General features: G+C 36.1%; 1 long non-coding RNA gene across 3 annotated transcripts in view; it reads right to left on the bottom strand.

The window, feature by feature from the left end:
- LOC102005160 overlaps positions 1 to 17,845 on the bottom strand; it is a 96,512-nt gene extending 78,667 nt beyond the window's left edge. Inside the window, exons 1-3 of one of the 3 annotated variants that reach the window (XR_001231571.1) lie at positions 17,688 to 17,828; positions 6,009 to 6,088; positions 2,885 to 2,968 (exon numbers count right to left, since the gene is read on the bottom strand). This is a non-coding gene — a long non-coding RNA (uncharacterized LOC102005160). Of the gene's footprint in view, positions 1 to 2,884; positions 2,969 to 6,008; positions 6,089 to 17,687 lie in introns of those variants that run through there. The other 2 variants (XR_264303.1, XR_264302.2) reach the window with 2 other exon arrangements.
- Positions 17,846 to 18,197: the final 352 nt, after the last annotated feature.

Raw genomic sequence — 18,197 nt, forward strand, 5'->3', positions numbered from 1 at the left:
GAAATAAACCCTTTCCTCCTTTAACCTGAAGATGGCTATTTGGCTCAGCAATGAGAAAAGTCATTAAGACAGTCTCTTCCTCACAAATTCATTTCAGCGACATCTTTATGCCAGATTCAGCGTCATTGTTAGAGCAATGCTCTCATTCATTGGATGTGGATTATTTCAGAAATGAGGAAGAAGCACAGTTTAAGATTGTTTTTAACCCTCATATTTATGTAGTACTTAATTTGTAGCTCTTCCTTTCAGCCTGATTCCCTTTCTGTCCTTTCATGATCGTGAAGACACCTTCCACTTCCAGCTTCTACTGAAAATGAAAACCTACTGTCTTTTGAAGAGTAAGTATGGACCAGTACTTATCTTTCTATGATTTAAGCATTTTACTATATATTAATGACATCCCAGAAAATATTCAAAAGACTGTTGCTATATCTTGGGGTAATTATAGGATAGATTTATGACATTTGTCTTAAAGGATTATGAAAATTCAGGACTCTTCTGAGAACAGTACATCAAAATAATTCTCTGGAAGGTTTCCCAATATACTGTGCTTCATTTAGTCATTATCTGAAACATAAATTGAGTCATCAAAAGACTCAGTTTTAATATACGTCCTCTTATCCAGTAAACTGAGACAGTTAAGAATTACATTTGTGGTTTTAAAGTTTTATTACTTTAGCTAAGATGAATCTACATGAGCAATGCTATCATTGAATTTACAAGATATTTAGTAAATTTATCATTATTTTATCCAAAATAAAAACGCAAATTAAAAGAAGAATGATTCAAAAATTTTCCACTTGTTGATTTGTAAGAAGAAGGAAACAGAGAAGGCAGAGGAGTCTAAGATCTAGAGGGTGAATTTATATAAATAGATTATGGCAGAATGAGAACTAGATTTACCCTCTACCCCACTGGTTTTCCACTGAAAAATAGTTTCATTCTTGTCTCCAAATCAACCAAATAATACACCCCACTCACATGCACATACACCATTGCCTTAGGTTAAATTCCAAAGTATTAAATTCAGTTTTGACCTAAATTACAGAAATACCCAAAACCCAGCTTTCCACTATAGAAGAATTTTCTATATTAGTTATAATTTATATTGGGCTAACATAAATTGTACAAAATTTTAGTTGCCATGAGGTGTTTAAGACAGATTTGTAGGGGTGGTATATTTATTTATAAAATAAATATCAGTCACAAACATCCAAAATATTAGCAAAAGATAAAAGCCTCAGAATTACATCATTGAAGACAACAGTATGTAATGTAGCAGCCATTGTTAATTCCTATCATTCTGTTTTGAGGTCATGTTTCATTTTTTGTTGTTTTTGTGTTGCTTTGATTTTGTCTTCATTGTTGTTTTGTTAGTTTTTTAAATCTTTAAAATAAAAAAGAATTACATTTCATGTTTTCTTTGTGTTAAACACATTTAACCATACTCTTTTTCTTATCTAAATGTCCATATTTATTTTGTGTGTTTTATTTGCGTGCTGTAGTAGCTACCCTAGTACAATACAGAAACATTTAGCCCTATGTTGGTATTTTCTCAGATTATACCAATCTATCACACATTTCGGTCATTGTGTTATTAAAAACCAGCGTTCTTGGTTAAATTGTAGCTGATGTAGCAAAGTGTTTGCAGTTCAGCCCTAGTGTGAACACTTGAGCTTGGCATTTTCAAAAAATAGATTTTGAAGTACTGATAGTCATTGAGCACAGAGCCATAAAAAAATGATTGTGGATTTGAGTTGATTCAGCTTTTCTGAAAGTATGGATGGCCTAACTTCAATTCCCAACTTCTTAGAGCTCTTTTCATAAAGGTTTCTTTCTTTCCAGTTGAAGGAAAGAAAAGCACTTGATCTTCAAGAAAGCATCTGCATTCTGCTTCATTGTTGTAGTTTAGGGAAAGAGTAAAAATGAAGGTAGTCACAATGAAATGGAGGGCTGTGTGCTGAGGATCAAAGTTTATTTGCTTTTACGTGCTTCATGTCATTATTTTGTGAGCAGCAGGCTGTGATCAGAGTGTGTGATGTGGGTATTTTGATATTGTTTTTTTTTTTTAGTATTCTCTTTAAAATAAAAAAGAAAGACAATGCAGAGCTATCCTCTTGCTGCTAATAACCTCTGCAAAGCAGCTGAAACATCCTTGAAATCTCCAACCCTGAGATTTTTATAAATAGGGCTGCGCCTTTTATCCTGATTGAAGTGAAGAATGAAACTGATCTAAGTGGCAGTGCTTCTGCCCATTTTGTAAAAACTCATACATCTTGCTGGAGGATACAGATTAATCCCAAGAGTAATACAGGGCACCAACAGAAGGGAAGATCCAACTTATGACAATATTCTTTTTATGTCAGGTTCAATTTATGAGAGGTCCTTTGAGACACTCTCCATAATGCCAGAACACTATGAAGTATGTCAGCTCTTGCTAAGGTCAAATTCCTGAACATTGAGACAAATGGAATATGAGTGATCAAATTATCTATCAGTTCAATGCAGTTTTTGGAAGGATTCCTTGGGGCACCTGTACGCTGTCAACAACCAACATTCTCCAGCCAAGAATGAGTTCTTAAAATTTGACTTGTGGAATATGGGTAATAGAACACAGTACCCACTACACTTACTACAATTTCATTAAAATCAGCTCCAAAACACACAGGACACCAAACAAAAACTGATGTTATTATTTAAAAATAGTGGTATATGTATTTGTGACTGTATAACCAATTACCCACAAATTTAGAAGCTGTAAAGAACAAAGATTTGTCATCTCACACATTGCGTAGGCCATTAATGCTACTAGGTGTGACTAACCTTGGGGCTTCCTGCCTGAGGGCACTTAGGAGAGCACAGCCAGGTAGTTGGCCCAGGCTTTGAACTCATCTGAAATTTCTCCTGCAGGAGAGTCCCTTTCCTACTTCACTCGCATGGCTACTGACTGGATCCAGTTTCCTACGGACTGATGAGTGAGGCCATTAGTTCCTTGGCCACTGAGGCCTGCATCAATTTCTCGACAAGTGGGCTTTGTTATGGGGTTGAGGATGGCACCCAAACTCCTGCTCGATGTCCTAATTCCCAATACCTCAAGATGTAACTGTATTGGGAAGTAACACTTTTAAAATGATGATTAAGCTAAAACAAGATTTCTAGCTGTGACATAATCTAATCTGACTGTTCTTCTAAGGGAGAAGTTTTACACAAAAAGAGACACCAAAGATGTCACCCACAGAGGGATGCGAAGAATTCACATCTGCAAGCCAGGAAGCATCACTTCCAGAGATATCAACCCTGCTTGCACCTTGATCTGTTACTCATGAGAAATACTTGTGTGACACCACCAGTGGCATTTTGTTATGGTACCATGGTCCTGCAAACTGATACAGGACAGCTCACAATATGGTCACTGGGTTCCCTCAGGGTGTGAGCCCAAGTTTGTAAACTAATTTCTAAAAGAAACACCTTGTTATTCCTGTTGTAGCCTATTCCCTGGGAGAAAATCAATACTCATAAGACTTCCTTACGTTTAGAGGGGGAAAGAAATGGCTTGAAAACCACAAGGTAGGGATTACTTGAACTATTTTAGAAGCTACTCACCCCGACAAATTACCATAACACCTGTCATGACTCATGATTCAGGTAATATGAGTAACAACAACAACAAAAGAAAATAGATAATGTTGTGTGATGAATTGACTATCCAGGATCTCAGGTAAACAACCTTTAGGGGCATCACAGTGAGGTTTAAATTTGAGGAGAAATTTTAAACACAGAACAGCTATAACAAATTAACACCACCGGGTCATACACACACATGCGCAAACTGTAGATACCTAGCAATCACCATCTTTTCTGTGAGAGCAAAATCCAATTTTGTTTTCTATATCACCACCTCCACTTACTATCTTTCCTTATGAGTAGGAACAAAAGTACAGAGCAGTTTTCATTGGGTGAATGTCATCAGTTGTCCTTGTACTTCTGCTTTGGATTCAGTTTTATCTCCACCCCTTGCCGACTTTTATGCGTGGCTGAGCAACACCTCTTCATGAGTAAGGTTTGCAGTCAATTATTATGTGACAATGCCAACTAGTCCCCTAAATATATGTTCAAATTAAGGGTTACACAGCGGGCATTGGTACAGCAGAAGATTTTTATAAAACAAACAAAAACCAAGCCAGCTGGAATGTTATTTCTGGTATGTTGTCCTTCCTCGGGACCATTATTAGCTGTTCAGGACTTACTTCCAAATTCTCTCAGGGGTCCAAAAAAACAACCAGTATATTTCGTACACTCAAACACGTTAAATATATGTTACTGGTGCACAAAAAAGTGCTGAGCATTTCACTCTTTCTTTTGAGAGGAGAATAAAAAAGGTTTCATGTATTTTAAGTTATAAAAAGAGCACCAAAGCCATAAGATATTTCTTTGCATAGCAATTTTAATGATATAGACAATTTTGAAAAATTTGAGTATCATAACTTAATGTCTACAACCTTATTTTTTGAATGAGTAGAACAAATGCACAAGTTTATGTCCTGAACTACTTGGGTGTTTAAAATATGCTTACCAAAAATGGTGTAGGGTAGTCTTGGAATAGGACATAACAGGAATTGTATCCTATCATGCTGAAACTTGGCAGCTGAAATATTCCAAGATCCATCACCAAAGCTCCTGAGGCAATTTCATCCCCAAACCCACTGGGTTCTGTGCCAGCTCTAGAGCATGGCAGTCAGAGGATAGAGCCTGGGACTAGGCTGGCTGAGTTTGAATCTTAACTCAATCCTTTGTTAACTAAAAGTTCTACCTGAGATTCAATTAACTGATCTGTAGTGGAGAAATAATAATGGTGATCTTAACTGTGATAGTCATGAGGGAAAGAAAGAATAACTTTTGTCTAATCCAGAAGATGGCAAACATGAAAACCATATGTATCTATTATTAAGTTAATTATTCTAAAAGTCCTTCTTCAATCTATTAGCTTGTCAAATTCATGCTTCTTCTTGAAGGTACAGTTTTAATGTCTCCTGTTCTAGATGTTCACCCATAAATCCTTCAGCTCCTTCTGAATTTTCCTCCCATTGCAGTTACTTTATCAGTGCACATTTCACATTTATCATGGTGTGAGGGTGTTTTATTTTTGAGTCTCCACTTAACATGAGCTCCTTAAGAGTCCTGGCCATGATTTATTCTTTGGGTCCCATGGTGCTCAACAAGCATTTAAAATAATGAGTGTTATGGTTGATGCATTGTGTCAACTTGAGGAGTCTAGAGGTTTGGCTAAGTGACTCAGCAGTTCTGCATCTTGGGTGAGAAGGACATGCCTTTACCCCACTAGGATGTTGTTCACTGTGTCAATTTGAGAAGTTTAGAAGATTAACTACGTGACTCAGCAGGGAGCCAGGGTGCTTACTTTGTATTCATCCTGAGCCTGTGCAAGAGGAGGTCATGGAGATTGTGTGAATGCTACATGCTCCCTGGGTCGGGGTAGGTTGCTTACAATATAAGGGCAGGAAAGAGGCTTGTTGTTCTCTGCCACTCCTCCCTTGTGCTCTTGCTGCTTTGCTGTTCCCGCCATGAGCTGTAGCCCTCTGCCGTGTACCACTCTGCCTTGGAACCAGCCAAGTATGGACTGAAAACCCCACAAACTGTAAGCTAAATAAAGCTTTCCTTCCTTAATTTTTGGATTCAGGTATCTTGTTTCAGCAACAAAAGAAAAGTAACCAAGACAATGAGTGACTACTCAGACATTGCTTTCGGGTTCCCCTAAGTAAGTGTATGTCAGAGAACAGTGAGTTATGTTAACTAGCGGCATTGTATGGAACTTATGAAAAAATATCCTATTTTTAAAAATATCTTAAATAAGGTATTTTTAAAAATATATTATTTTAAAACATATTCTGCATAAAGCAGTAGTTATTTATCATTAATTATTTGACACAATGGCCATTCTGAACAGAGAGTATCCTTATATATATGATGTTCCTATTACAAAAGCCACTTACCTAAAAATGTGTACAGAGGGCTGACTGTCAGGTCATCATTGGCATTTGGCATTTCAAATCACTTATTGGAGTGGTATGTCCTGGAGCCAGATAACAATAAGTAAAGAATATGAAAAGATTTTGAAAACTGATATTTAAAGGATTGGTCAAAATAATTTGAGTCTTTATATTTAACCATAACCAGCATTTAACTTTGAAATTACTCATGTACACCTGAGGTCCTATGGGATGGCACTACCCATTCAACAATCATCCCTTAGTTCAAATAAGTCATTACTTTGTGCTTCCACATCTTTCATCTAAATACCAACATGCGAAAGCTTTAGCTTCTAACTTGACCTTTAATGATATGCTTTCTCATTAACTTTGCATTTGTGTATCATTATCAATTCTTCAGTTCTTGGTTTGAAACCTTAAGTAATTAGTACCTTTCTACATCAGCATTGTTTCACAATGTAAACAACATCCTTATTTGATAAAAGGATTTTGAACTTTAAAAGAAATGTAATTTAATTATCAGAAAGTGATTTTCTTAAAATACTGCAAGTATCAGTACACACTGCAATAGAAATATTCAACTTTAACTTATTAGTGTACATGAAACAAAGGGTAGCTTATACTAAAAAATGATAATAATATATATAAAATTTGTATAACTAGATATTAAAATCTGGCATTGCAACTAAATAAGAAAATTTGGGTTCAATTTTTAAGCTTACCCTAGATGTCCTTATAATGGTTTGTAGTTCCATCACCGGAGCTTATAAGAAAAATCACACTAAACTTCAAAAGAACCTAAATTCTTAAAGCACACGTGTCAAATTTGGATTTATTTTTCATTTTTCAATTTTCTCATCCACTTGTCCTTCATTTCTAATTATTATTTCAAGTCCCTCTGCCGGGTATAAATGATAATTAAAATCTTTCTATTTCTTTCATCACTGCAATGATCATTGACTATGTCATCATTCTTTGGCTCACCTACTGGCAGTAACTTCCTGATAAGTAATACTAATGCTTCCCCTCATATATAGTTTTTTGTATAATCAATATATTTTGACACTCAGTATTTTTATTATACTTATTTTCTGTTTTGGTCTTTTTTTTTTTTTTTTTTTGAGACAGGGTCTCACTGTGCAATTCAGGCTGGCCTTGAGCTCACTTTGTAGCCCAGGCTGGTCTCAAACTTACAACTATCCTCCTGCCTCAGCCTTCTGAGTGCTGGGATTGCAGGCATGCACCAACACACCCGTCACAAATTCCTTTCTTTTTTTTCCGCAGTACGGGAAATCAAACTCACGACCCCATGCTTGCCAGACAGGTGCGCCTTATCATACTTATTTTTGAAATATTCTGAAAATGGTACTAATAGCATGCCACTACCTGAGCACATTCATGAATGAAGAGATCTTCTTCACCACATGCCTCTCTTTCCTTCTTAGACCAGTGGCACAAGGCCACAATTGCATGGCCTACAAAGACACATCTGGAAATGTGCTTTCCTGATTAGTTCTTAAGCCAATCAAGTTGACACAATTAGAGTTAACTATCACATTCCACCCCCTATCAACTGGTCACCCAAATACATCTCCTTTAACCAATACTTAATTTCAAAATACAGACAATAGCCAGATTATAATGCTGCCTAACCTGATACAACTATTGTGTATATAATAAAAAATTCAGTACTCCTTTGCCAGAGCGTCAACAATCATATCTGAGAAAAAGTCCAAGTCAAACACTTATGTGTTAAACTCAAAAACAGAAACCTAACACATCTGATGAGAGGAGGAATGAGGTCAGAGACACTCAGGGAAGATCAACTAAAATCACAGGTAATTAGAAGCAGGAGAGGGATTTACACCCTGATACAGAAAATTAATTTGAAAGAAGATACATGCACTTCTCATGTGTCAACTGTGTTGTGCTGCATGCATATCCACGCAATTTCCTTCTTGCTTTTGTGGCAGTGTGTTTGCATGCAGCTGTATGAATTTGCCCTTTTTTCTATCTTCCCTGCTTCAGCTATTGGACAGAAAATGACTCTAATCTACATGTCTCCACCTGATGCTCCATGACAGTTCTGAAATCACCCAAGACTCCACCAGAAATCCTAAACCTGACTAAATCTGAGCCTGGTGCCCCAAACCTGCCAAGTCCACTACAAGTCTTTGAGAGAAAAGAGCTCCTAAACCAAGACGGGGTCAGGGTGATTTTCTGCCTAATTATTGAAGGGGAGCAGACTGAAAAGGGGAGATTCACATGGCTGCCTGTGAGCAGACCGGCACAAAATCAAGAAAGGAATTGTGTGGACATGTAGGCTATAGAACACAGTGGATGCATAAGAATTGCATGTAGGAGCTCCTGTTGGAGTGTGTGAACTGGGAACTGACTGGATCTTTCTCGCTACCGTGCTTCATTTCTCTTTCTTTTTGCATTGAATTAGTAGTTTTTCTCTCTTCTTTCCTAATGTTTTCTCCAATTCTAGTGTTTGAATCAACATTACTTACTTATTTTTAATTGTTTCTCCTACTCTTTGACTTCATACCGTTTTTCTTTTCATATAACCTGCTGTTTCTCAGCCACTTTCCTCTTCTGTTGTATTAACCTTCTAGTCCCTTTATTCTATTCTCTTCAGACTTCTTTATCATATGTAGCCTTTCCTTTCCTCCCTTCTTCGCCACCTCATAGCTGCACAAATATGTCAGCAGATTCCGACAACTTTGTAGCTATTCTCAATTCTAAATGATAGCTCCCTCCCCATACATCCTGCCTGCAACAAGTACCTTCTCTAAACTCTTAATACTAACTTTGAATCCCAAACATAAAAAAGAATGTGACCCCTTATTCAATTTTTTATCCATTATTACTTTTCTTATTTATCTTTCCCCTGACATTCATTTTTGCAGCACATGGTAGTTTCTCCAAAATACATAACATATGAGATCACAAAGCCTGCTTGAATAAATACTAAAGAATCAAAATCACCCCATATTTACTCTCAGACCTCTGTGTAATGAAAATAAAAATCAGCCATGGAAGAAATAACAGAAGATTTACAAGTGCTTGGAAACTTAATAATATATCCTGAACACCCAATGGGTCACAGAAGAAATAAAGGAAGAAATTAAACAATGTCTGGAAGTTAATGAAAATGCCTGTACAACAGACCACAACCTATGGGACACAATGAAAGCAGTCTTGGAGTGCAAGTTCATTGCAATCAATGCTCACATAAGAAAAACTGAGCTAGCTCCAATAAATACCCAATGAGGAATTTTAAGATACTTGAAAAACAACAGCAACCCAAGCCCAAACCAAAATTAAGGAGAGAAATCTTAAAGATTACAGCAAAAGTCAAGAAAATTGAGACTAAAAACCAATATAAACAACCAATGAATTGACAAGTCGGTGTGGGAAACTGACTAGAGGATGCTTTATAGGAATGTTGGAGGATGAGAGCTTGAGGAAGAAGATTTCCTAGGCATCTGAAATGTATCATTACAGATTAGAACAGATCTGTAGAACAGTCGTCAACAGAATCAACAACAGGTTATTCTCAACAGATGTTGGTCACTGCATTCTTCCTCCCCTCTGATAAGCTTCCTGCCCAATAAGCTTGTTTAAGCTAGGTTCACACACACCATGCAGCGGGCCTTCCTTTTCTAGTCCTATTCCCCTGACCAAAGCTCCTATACAATATGTTGTAATTACTTTTTGTTTATATCTTTGTTCTGATGTCTTCGAGTTTAAAAAATTAACTGTGGAAGTCTCAGCTGCTTGTTGTTTCCCTGAAGCTCTCTTAGTGCTCGGGAATCAGTCCCTCTGAGTTCATGGTGATTGAATTAAATCTCATCTCTGAGTAATCTTCCTCTGCCTCTAAGCAGCCACAGTCGTACAATGCGACAAGTTTATTCTTTGAAGAACACAAAATAGATATACCATTACCCAACCTTAGCAAGAGGAAGAGAGAAAAGACACACATCAGTGCATCAGAAATGAAAATGGTGAAATCAAAACAGACACAGTCTAAACCCAGATGATACTGAGTAACTACCACTAAAATTTGTGTTCTAATAAAGTTGGAATTTTTGGAGAGATGGATTCCTAGACGTGTACAAATTACCAAAGCTAACCAAAGATGACATAAATATGCTGAACAACCCAACAACAAGCAATGAAATAGAGACAGTAATTAAAAAGGAACCATACCAACTAAAAAATTTCCAGGACCTGAAGGATGTATTGCTGAATTCTGGAAAACATTTAAGGACATTATATCACCAATACACCTCAAATACTTGAATTAAATGGAAATGGATGGAGTGTTTCCAAATTCATTTAAGAAAGCCAGCATCAAAAAAAAAAAAAAAGAAAGAAAGCCAGCATCACTCTGATCCCAAAAGCAGACAAAGACCCAACACACACACAAAAGGAAAACTACAGGCAGATCTCTTTAATGAACATAGATGCAAAACTCCTCAATAAGTTATTAGTGAAAAGAATGCAACTAATCAAAAAGAACAGACATCATGACTAGTAGGTTTTATCACAGAGTTGTAAAGGTGGTTTCACACATACAAGTCATCAAACATAGTATACTACATGTCTTGGTTACTTTTCTCTCGTTGCTGGGACAAAATACCTGACCCCCAAAATTAAGGAAGGAAAGGTTTATTTCGCTTACAGTTCATGGAAGTTTCAGTCCATACTTGGCAGATTATAAGGCAGAGTGGCACATGGCAAAGAGCTACAGCTCAGGGCAGCAGAACACAGCTAAGCTGCAAGCACACACCAGGGCGGAATGGGGGAGGAATGTCCCCAAGAACTCTTTTCCTCTCCCTTACATATGCAAACTATCCACCCCAGGTCAGGTGTAGCTTTCACACCCACAATCATTCATCTCTAAAAGCCTGCCCCATGGTCGCACGAGGCTTTGGAGGGGACACACAGATGTAAACCATAACACTACATAAGGAGAAACAAAGACAATGCTACAGAATCAAAGCAATAGATGCCAAAAATCCTTTTGTCAAAATCCAACAGCACTTGCTGATAAGAACTTCAAAGAAAATAGAGAGAGAAGGATCAAACCTGGACTTGATAAAAGTTATGTATAGTAAATCAATGGCCAATATCATATTAAATGGAGTAAAACTAAAAGCATTCCTCCTAAAATCAGGGACAAAACATGGTTGCTCAATATCACCACTTCTATTCAATACAGTACTTTAGCCAGATCAATCAGGCAAGAAAAAAGAACTAAAAGGGATTAGTATGGGAAAGGAAGAACTCAAACTATCATTACTTGCAGATAACATGCTACACTACAGAAAAGACCCGAAGAATTCCACAAGAAGACTCTTACAATAATAACCAATTTTTGGCAGTGTAGTAGGATAGAAAATTAATACACAAAAGTCAACATCATTTGTATATGTCAATAATGAACTAAATGAGAAAATAATTATGAAAACAGTACCATTCATGGTAGCATCAAAAAAAATAAATGCACCTATGCTCCAAGATGAAAGTAATATGCCACATTGCAACCTAATATTTTGTAAAATGAACAGGCACAAATAAAAATATATTAAAATTTTTTCAAAGCTCAAAAAAAGTTACATAATGCCAAGGTACATAGGTATATGGTAAACATTTCCATCCTAAAAGGAAGAGATAGAGATAAAAAGTAATCAAAGTAAAGCTCAACAGGGTAAATATTAAATCTTTAAATTCCATGTCTGGAATCCTCACCACAGGGTAATGATATATAACTGCTAAAGTTCTGGGTAAACCCACCCCTATCGTCTTGCTGGGTGCAAACCACAGGGCGTTTTTCTTGGTCTGGCTCGTTTTCATAGCCTATGGTGTTCATCAGACATTCCATGTTCCTGGCTTTTCCACCTTGCTGGAGGCTGATTAGACCCCCAGATACTTGTGAGCAGAATGGCAGGGAATAAAGACAAAGGTAAGTTTCAATGGACAAGGGGAGTAGAAGGAACCTGTTGCTAGTAGCCTGTTGCATCAATCTCTATAGTTGACCCACTGTTACTAGCAAGAAAGGAGCACAGAAGAGGTGGTATAATTTTCCTGGAATAGTGACTGTAGCAGACAGGGAAAAGTTAATGGGGAACAAGTTCTTCCTCACACCTGGATGCTTGCATTGTTTACATTCTCCTCAGCAGATGTTATCTTGCCTTAAGAGTGCTGCAGTTATGAGCTTTCTCTGAAGAGCCAGAAAGCACGGCAGCCTTTCACATACCTCTCTATTCTTAAAGCAATGTCATACTAGCCTCAGGCCACAGGACCCCAGACACATAGCCTGGTCTCCAATAAAATTTCCTGAGGTCTCCACTGTACCTTTGACATGGTTCACACCGCTTCATACACCACTTTCTTAGGGACTCCTTGTCTGGCCTCCAATGCCTTGCTTTACTGTCTTGGTAGAAGCTTTCCTGATCCCTCTGCTCTTGCATTCCACATGCTGGTAATACCAGATTTACATGAATGATACCAAATTTTGCTGCCAGATCTATCAGCAGTCAGTCCCCCCAGGACCATGGTTATAGTGGACTCTAAGTAGATAGATGGATGACCACAATAAAATTCATTCTGAGGAACTAATTTCTAAGGAGGCCCTTTTCCAGAAGAGACACCTAGGACTTTTTTGTTTATTGAAGATTTTATACTTTTGCATCACTGAGCCTGAAATGGGTGGAGTCTGCTGAGCACAGTAAATTTTTTAAAATAGAAGAAGATAATAACAAACAGGAGGTTGAAAGAGGGAGTAATTCAAGGGAAATTAAAATATTTTATATGTATGTGTGACATCACTTAAAAGCTCCTTTCTTCTCCCTGTTCAAAGTACTTTGTTTCTTTTTAATGGTGCTAATCTCTTCAGCAAGCACACTTCTTTGGCTTACCTCTATATACTGTTTCCTTTTGGCCAACTTTTAATTTGTTCACATTTTCTGCTTTGCTTTTTGCCCCCAATTTTCACTATAAATCCAAGTAAACGCACCCAGCAGTATCCATGCTGCAATGTGAGACTGCTTTAAAATTTTCTCCACCAGATCAATTATTCCACACACCTTAATTTCAGTCTCCAGCAAAGTCTCAGGACATGGGCAGCATGTAGACAAATTTTCTGCCAGAGGATAGCACACGTGGCCTCTAATCTAATTGCCAATGGAGTTCCCAACTGAAATCCCCTGGGCCTGCTCGCCAAACCTTTCCAAACTCCTGCAAACCACTTTTAGACGCTTCTAAATGACATGATCAACTACAGCCTAAGTAATTACCTCATTTCTGGTAGCATTTTCTGTGCTGGTTTTCCAACTGCTGAGATACAATATCCCCAACCCACAATTTACAGAAAGAAATGTTTAATTTGGCTTATGGTTTCAGGGTATTCAGGCTATTGTCAGCTAGCTCCAAGACAAAGACATGGCAGACGGGCACAGTGGAGCAAAGCTGGTTAGTTCATGGCAGTCAGGAAGCAGAGTAGGGGAACAGCAGCAGAGAGGAAGGGGCCAAGAACCTCACATACTCTTGGAGTTCATGCTTCCATGGCCCACCCAGACACACGCAGAACTGTGCTTTACTAATCCCCTGGCTGTTTCTTAGGCCAATCAAATTGACACAGTTAAGGTTAGCGATCACAGATAAATGATTCAAACATTTGTCAGTGCTTGAATCAACTAAACAGCAACTCCAAGTTTGATAGACAGTCATCCCTTGCTATATCACAGTTCCCTTATTGGGTTTCACTGTACAATGGGCTTTAAAAAAAAATATATCAATTCTGTACTGTGGAGTTTTCCTTATCTCATGGGATTTTGTGGTTTACAGTTATTTATATAATATTCATGATTTTATTCATTTTTGCCTAAAAATTTTAAAACAATATAAAAATAAAATGTTAATTCAAATACATTAAAAGAATATTAAATTGAAATAAAATACAATATGTATTTCATCAGTGGATGAATACCATACTGTACACAGTGGAAGTGCAGTACACTACTGCTTCTGCAAGTTTGCCAAGTACACTGCACACTATTGGCTGATGGAATGGAAGGCAACCAACCACAGCACTGTGTTCTGTGCCCTGGGTTCTGATTGGCTCAGTGACCAGAGCATCAGTCCATTTGCTCTCCTGCACTGTGTTCATATAGATTTCTACATGTTGTTAAAATTACGTAGGTTTAAGAGTGTAGAAAGTGTTTAAGAGCACATGAGTATTTATAAGAGTGTGAGAAGATTAATAAAAGAGTGGGAAAGATTTATAGGAGTGTTGAAAGGTATTATAAAGCCTTAAAATATATATAAATAATAAAATAAATATAATGACACTACTTTGTGGATTGTTACCTATCACGGGGATCTCTGGAATGTAACTCCCATGATAGGTGAGGGATCACTGTACTGATTCTGAAAGCATATATTAGTATTATCATATAGGAAAGTAGTTTCACAGTATCTACAATATGTAAATATAATTCTATCCTAAGGAAAAATTTCTACTTCTGTATAGAACTAAGAGATATGAGTCTATATGTCCTTTAAAAAGATGCATAAGACTCTTCATTGTGGCTTTATTCATGAAAGCAACAAATTGGAAACAATTCAGATGTTTACCAACTATCGCATGAATAAATTGCAATGTGTTCACACAATTGAAAACTATAGAGTAATAGAAGAGAACAAACTACTACCTTACTAACACAACAAAAAGGGCAAATGTTGAACAAAAAAAAGGCTATAAAAAGAACATGTAGTATATTCTACAAAAATTACAGCATACAATTGTGACTTTTAAAGCAAACTCAAGTAAGATAAATTATTTTATACTCATAGTTTGTATTACTATGAAGCAATAAAGTACCACATGGGATACTGGAAGTGTTCTATGTTTTGATTTGGGATATAGTTACACAGTTGCATGCAAATTTAAAATTTTTGAAACTGTACACTCAAGATTTGTTCACTTTACTGTATTACTCTATACCTCAATTTTAAAATTTTACTATTAAAATATGGGATATGGAATAACTAAATAATTAGAAAGAATGCCAAGGTAGGTCATGATTTTTTAAAAAACCAGAAATAGTTCCATTGACACATTTGATAAATACACTAGAATAACAATTGGATTATATAAGAACAAAGATCATTCTTGGATACAGAAGAACAGCAACATAAATATTTCATAATATTTATCACATGAATCTATGAGCATATTATATTTAATAATTTATGGGATATAGAGATTACTGAAATCAAAAGATTAAAACTTTGCAGTTCAATTTTATATAAAGACAAACTAAGTTAAGGTCAGACTACAAAACTGTATGAAAAAGAACATTGCTCTCTCAAGCTACCAAATAACAAAGGAAATACATACACATGCACACACACACACACACACACACACACACCCATTACACCAAAGAATGCAGCAGGAATATATTAAAGTAAAAATTTCACAGGCTACAAAAATGAAAATTCAACAGATTTAAAAACATATAAGAGCTGATTTCTTGAGAATATCCACAATAATCATCTCACTAGCTAATATCTGAAAAAGGGAAATGCACATTGTATTAATAATAAAAGTTTATATTGTCAAAGATAGAATTATAAGATTGCGAATTAAATGGTATGTTCAAGAGAGCCTTAACTAATCCTCACACAGATGTTGGAAAATGTGCTATTGGGTCGGGAAAGAAATAAAAATCCCACCTCTACAAGAACGTTTAATATTTCATATCAGTGAAGTAAGAAAATTATAAATAAAGATAAGAAAAGAATCAATAAAACTGCCATCATCTGAAGATGAAATAATTTTACAAGTAGTAAACACTAAAATGTCTTCAGGTTGAAAATGGAAGAAATGTAAAAGATTGATAATACCAAATCCTGGTAAGGGTGCTCAGTAAAAGATATTTCTACACACTGATGATAGAAATGCAAATTTAATTACAGGAGAGTTTGGGTTATTTACTTAAATGGAAGACCACAGCACCATACTACCCAGCAATTCTTTTTCTAGATATGTACCCTCAGAAATATTCTTTGAAGTGTGTATTAAGGTATTTAGATAAAAATGCTCAGAGAAGCATTGTTTTTAAAAGCCAAAACATGGAAATAAGTAAAAGCCTATCACCTTTAGAATTTATTCAAACATTGTTAAAATCTTTTAATGAATTATATACAGCCAAAAACTTAACAGATGACATACACTTTTGTGGGATGAATCTCAGAAACATAGACAAAAGACAATTATTTGAGTGACAGCAACTCAAATATGGCTCCAGTAAGGATAACTATACAAATTAATATCCAAACTCAACCTATTTTTATAGAGAAACACTAATTACTTGGAAAAATACAATTAATAACACAGACTACCAAGATATGTTGATTATTTATTTCCATGAAATATTAATGTTTGGGAATAAAATTGAAAATACCCAAAGAAATGTAGAAGCTATTTCTTGCATGATAAAATCATTTACATGGGAAAGAAATTGCTGAAAAGTAAAGAGTGACTGGGATGAGGTAAAAGAGAAAATAAGGAAGGAAGGGAAAAAAATATATATATATATATACATACACACACACAAGATGGCTGGGATAATTGAACTACTAATTTCTATTGCTTTCTTGAAAGAAACAGTTGATATTGAATCGCTTGATCATTCTTACATGTCTATATTTGTTTATCTGAGTAACCAATATGAAGATAACAGTATTAGTACAACCACCATTATTAATTTCTTATCACCTTGTCTGAAATTCTGTATCATTTTTATTAATTTTATGCTGTTCCATTTATGTCTGTGTGCTTGTTAATACATCTTGGTTCTTTTATGTTTTCTTTCTATTTTTTAAAATTTATTTTAAAAATGAAAGAAGGAAAATACCCAGAAGGGGAATGGCTGGATTGAATGGGACCTCTAGATCTAGTTTGCTGAGGAATCTCCAAACTGATTTCCACAGTGGTTTCACCAGTCTGCATTCCCACCAGCAATGAAGAGAACATATAATGAATTTAAAAACACCAGCCTCCCCAAATTCAAAGACCCAATCCAAAAATGGGCATCTGAGATGAACACACACTTCTCAGATAAAGAAATACAAATGGAAAATAAATACATAAGAAAATGTTCAACATCATTAGTCATTCAAGAAATGCACATTAAAACAGCATTGAGATTTCATCTCACCCCAGTAAGAATGGCTAGCATTAAGAAATCCACCAATAACAAATGCTGGAGAGGCTGTGGTTCTTTTATCTTTAAAAATAAATTGAGAAACAAAAGAAAGAACCCTTTACACAATAAAGTGATAAGTTTTAAATAAGAATTAATGAGTAATTAATGAAGGGTACTAGACTATGGCACTCTAAACTATGTTGCTATGGAATACTGATAATTTTAAATGGAAGGCAATCAGAAGAAGCAGATATAAGAGAGGCTGTCTGTCTTCCTGTTATCTGTCTAAAAACTGGACATAAATTTGTAATGGTGTTCCCCTTCCCTGTCTACCTGGGAGAGAAGTTAAACCCTAGAGAAAACTCGAGACCTTTACTATCCCAGAGAGGCAACCAGAGGAGTCTACGTTACAAATATTAGTAGCTACCGCTTTCGTCATTTCCTCCCATATCCTTACCTTCTCACAGTCTGCCTTCCTCAGAAACTCAGAAGTCCTTTTGCACTGATTTGTCGCTTCTTTACCAAATTCCCTGTTACTTAGTTGAAACACTATGACATCACAGGTTCTAGTCACGCCTTTGAGTTACTCTTTACTGAGTTCTCCAGTATGTAAAGTGCTCTTGTACATCGATTGTGACATACATTGATCAACTGTTTTGCTGTAACCTTCCTTGTGTCGGTTTAATTTGAAGGGTCTTAGCCAATGAATCTAAGGTGAAGAGGAAAAGGAATTTTTTTCTCCTCTGCATGAGAAAGAATGAGTTCATAATGAACATAGGTTCTATAAGTTGAAGTGATACCAATCAGCATTCTAAAGTTATTTGAAACTAAATTAATTTATAAAATTAATGTAGGAAAATATTCATGAAAAATGTGATCAAGAAAACCACAGAGAGTGACTTATGTCAGGATTCAAAGCAAAACCTCAAAGCATAATGTCTTGACCAGCTAAACACACTGAATGAAA

Source organism: Chinchilla lanigera, unplaced genomic scaffold (assembly GCF_000276665.1).
Source record: "Chinchilla lanigera isolate Chin_1 unplaced genomic scaffold, ChiLan1.0 scaffold00104, whole genome shotgun sequence".
In the NCBI taxonomy this organism is placed as follows: domain Eukaryota; kingdom Metazoa; phylum Chordata; class Mammalia; order Rodentia; family Chinchillidae; genus Chinchilla; species Chinchilla lanigera.